Source organism: Bactrocera oleae, chromosome 3 (assembly GCF_042242935.1).
Source record: "Bactrocera oleae isolate idBacOlea1 chromosome 3, idBacOlea1, whole genome shotgun sequence".
In the NCBI taxonomy this organism is placed as follows: domain Eukaryota; kingdom Metazoa; phylum Arthropoda; class Insecta; order Diptera; family Tephritidae; genus Bactrocera; species Bactrocera oleae.
Genome location: NC_091537.1, coordinates 79,651,413 through 79,656,326, shown reverse-complemented (window position 1 = coordinate 79,656,326; position 4,914 = coordinate 79,651,413).

The window sequence follows — 4,914 nt, the reverse complement described above, 5'->3', positions numbered from 1 at the left end:
TTCGGATCGCTCGAAAATTATTTTTCTTTTCATGTTGATTACTTTATCTTCCTTACCAAAGAGTTTCATCCTACTATGCTTTTTTTCACTTGTTACCTTTTTCAAAGTGCTGAAGCAGCATTTTGCAAATCAGTAGAAACATGCCTTAGATATTTAGCTGAAGTTCTATATCCTAGGATCGTATATACCAGGACTGGGCAGTAGAAAACAGCTAGCCTTAAAGCACAAGCTCTTCAAAATTAAGTTTATGACTTGAAAAAGCTTTTAAAAAAAATTTACCAGCTGTACTGGCCATCTATTAACTAAAAGTTAAGGAAGAAGCTATCTTAAACATTCATGACATTATTTTAAATATAAATATAATATTTATATTAATTTTTGTAAAACAATAAAATTTGAAGCCGAAAAAAAGTCTTCAACATTAAAGTCTTCAAAAATACATACTACATTGAAAAAATTGCAAATAAATCTAGGTATGAACAATATATTTTAACTTCTCAATTCGTCAAAAATACAGATTTATGCTTTTATGTTTCCAGATATTTATGCTAAAAGATTCTTTAAGCTATTTTGTATATGTTTTACTACACTCAGACGGATTTATTGCCCATTATTAAAATACTTTGTTTATTCGCAGACAGTGCAGTTATAAAGGAAACAAATTTTCATTAGGACAGCCAAATAATTATAGTCCATATCTAAAAAGAGATATTTTCATGCCTTTATTTAAGTCCGTGTTTGCTGTTTCTCACTGCTAATTGAGTATATACAATACATTTCAAGGTTGAGGTAGTTTAGGAAATGATATTTATGCAAAAATTGTATAAACTTTTCGAAATATATTTATTGTGCTAAAAGTTTTTGATCTACTATAAACTTTGAAGAGGAGTCGACATTCATCACACAGCTGTATTTGAGATTGAATCTTAATTTATTTATAAATTAATCATAAACTAAGTAATCTCGTTTAAAAAATTGTCAATAAATTAATATGAAAATGTCTTAGTTTATAGTGAACTCTAAACAAACCCCTAACCCCCCCTTCATACCATTGTTTAAAATGCTCCTTCAATAAAGAATTGCTCTCTAATGACTTGTTATCTTTAACTTGAGAATATTTTCGATGAAGTGCTTGCGGATTATTCGATAATCATCATAATAATGCTCAAATTTGAAGTCTTAAAAACTTGTATGAACGAGTAAAAGAGCGGCATAGAGACAGAGGTCAGATAGTCTATAATAAAATGTAAGTATATTTTATTTGTACCACTTGCTTGTTCGATTGGCCACTATCCAAAGCCTAAACAAGTTTTCTAAAAAACACTTTTTAATGGGTTAGTTGTGCGGTACAATTGGTCTGCGACTATATTTATGAAGACCGCTCTATACCAACAGATATGGACAACTTCCATATGGTAGTTTTAAAACTGTTAAGGGCACATCTATCGTAAAATAAAAAAAAATGGATTTTTTTATCTTTTGATAGGTTTTCCTTTTAAAATATCATACCAAAATTTTAAATCGATATCTCAAATAGTTTTTGAGTTATAGCCTTCTAAAGTTTACCCGTTAGTACAATCAGCTCGATTGATTTGTTTTTCCAACAATCGATCTTTTTTTTTTACAACAGCAATGAGCTCATAAATGCTTCTACCGGAACTTTAAGAAAATTGATAAATTGAGATCTGTGAAGCTTTTCGAAAAGTATACTTTGTTCGTGAGTAATTATGAATGTGGACTCTTTCGAAAGGTATTCATTTGAGATCATGCTCACCCTTTTTTGTGTACCCGAGGAATGAGCTTGAGACTAATTCGTATATAATCGTATCTTATCGTTAATAATTGGGGTGTGGTGCCTTTGAGAGACCTCCTTTTTTTTCAGCGTTTGGGTATTCATCGATAATTTCATGCAATGATATAAAATTTCAAAAAGTTATTCGATTTATCGTTCTCTTTTAGTTTTTAAAAATTATATATTACTAAATACTTCGATGTAATTTAAGGTTACAAAAATATATTAAATCACCGAATTCATGATTTCTACTTGAGGAACTCAATTTTTCGTCTAACGGCGTAATTTCAAAATGTGATTATTATTTATTATATTTACCAGGAACTTGAATTTTGAGTTACTTTTATGAATTTTTATTTAACTTTTATTTTTAAAATTTTTTTAAAGCTTTCATTTTATGGTATAATGTTATTCATGATTAGTATGGTTTTTTTTTTATATTTTAATTTTACAACAACTGCACTGTCTGTAATGTGGTTTTCTTTTATTTTTTGTTAATACTTTATCAACAACAAATAGCAACAGAGGGAAGATACTTGTTGGGTGATTTGAGCAACTTGCAATTGCTTTTTTAGAATTTATCTTTGAGGGTCTTTTTCACCGCTTAATATTCCTCTATTTATGTAGTTATACAAGTACATATGCATATATGTTTGTTGGTATGTCGTAAGCTGTTTAAGAGTAAATGTTATTTGTATTTGTATTATACACTTTAGCTATTGTTTGCATATTTTGATATGTTAGCATATATTTATTGAATTTTCAGTTAATTTATAATTTTATTGCTGTTGTATGCCGTACTTAAGTTACTTGAGCTTTGGTTACATTTTCGATTTTTTTGCTTTGCTAAAATAATTTTTTTTGCTTATTTTAATAAAAATAAATAAAATAAAATATATATAATGATGAGCTATTATTATTAAAGTACATAAAAAAATGTTTAAGTTCTTGTTTTAATAACAACTTGGCACAATTATATTCTGTTGGTGTAGATTAAATTAGATTATAATTAAACAAAATAATACTTATTAAATATTTACATAAATAAAATAAAAGTATAACTTTAAATTTAAAGCAAAGAAATTGTGACTCAAATTGCAAAAATCGTAAATAAAATTAATAAAGTAATTAAATTTAAAGGTTTTTTTTATTAAATTATTATTTTGAATTTAATTGAAATTTAAAAATAATTGTATAATATTTCACCATATTAAAAAAAAACTTAAGTACAAATAAAGAAGTGATTATATTTAACCAATTTTTTTTATTTTATTTTAATAATTTAATTAAATTTTTATTTTATTTTAATTGAACTTAAAAAATAATAGTATTATATTTGCCTGTAAAAAGTCATAAATAAAAATAAAGAAGTAATAAAGTTTTAATAACTTTTTTTTTATTATATAAATTTTTTTTTTCATTCAATTCAATTTAACTTTAAAATAATCGTAAGTAAAAATTTATAGTGATAATATTTAAAAAAAAAAATAAATTTTTATTTATTTGAAATTAAAATTAATTAAATTAAAAACAATTGTATTTAATAAAATTATTTTAATATTATATTTTATAAATAAATGTTTATGAAATTAATTTTTTTTCATTCAAATTGCAAATTTGTAAGAATTATATTAAATATCACTTATGTAATTTTGATTTTTAATATTTAACATTATTTCAGTTAATAAAAATAAAAAATATTAAAAATGAATTTAAATCAAAATAAGCAGCATTTCAATCGAAAGACTATAAAAAGATGTTTTCAACATCAGACACTTTTTTTTGGCATTTTGGCTTTTATATAAATTGAGCAATTTTGTTTTAAATTATTTTTAAGATCAGCAAAACAAAAATATTAAAAGAGAACACAAAAATTTTAAATATTTCGAACTTAATTTAAATACCTTTTAAAAAATTAAGTAAATTGATTTATATAAAAAAATATTTTTGTACTGTCAAGTATGTGACTTTTATATCTTAACAGTACAAACAAATTAAAAAATTATCTACAATTTAGGTTAAACTTTACATCAAATATTTAAAAAAAAAATTACATGTTTTACGAAATTAATTTTAAATGTTAATTATTTTCAAATGGTTTATTATAGCATACAAAACTTGCCTGAAAATATTATATAAATATAATGTAAATTTTTTTAAATTAATAAAAATAAAATTCATTTCATTAAATTAAGTCGATTTGAAAAATAATTTTTTTTTAAATTTTATTATTATGATTTTTTTTAAATTTTATTATAATGCTTTTTTCAATTTTTGTCATTGTAATCAAATAAATTTTAACATAATTGAAAACTAAATAAATGAATATAACACAAATTTATTTCAATGAATTTAAGTAGTAAATACTAATATATTTTAAATAATAAAAATGAATTAATAAAACAAATAAATTTATTTATCGAGAAAATTATAATATATATTAAAAAAAAATAAAATTCACAATATTTATTGTAACATAAAATTAATAAGTAAATAAAACTATTATAATATAACGATTAATAAATAACTTTACTTGAACATATAAATTAAATTTTAAGTAATAAAAGACACCCATTTCAAAAAATTACTTTATTAAGATTTTTTTCCAAATAATAAATAAAACGAAAAATTTATTTAGAAAATGTAACTTGAATAAAAAAAAATAGTAGAAAGATAAAGATAAATATATAAATTTACTTGAAAATATATATACTATTTTATTTTTTTAAATACAATAATTTAAAAAATCAAAACGAAATAGCTTCAAAGACTTCTTCAATTTAAACTTGACTAAAAGTCAAAACAATCAAATAAAAAACTAAATTAAACATTTTTTAACACAATTTGATATGTAAACATACATATACTAACTTAAGTTTTTATACAATTTTTAAAATTATAATAATGAATTAATAAATAATATTTTATAACTGTATTATAAAAAATACATTATAATGAACGAATCAAAAAAAATTGCATACATAATTTATTTTGAAAAGACAAAAAAAATTAATTATTTTCTGCATTTATGTTGTAAAATAAAAACTTTGCTTAAAAATTTCAATAAAACAAATTGGATAATATAATTATTTTTTAAAAGTATTTGTTTTTCAAAAAATAAA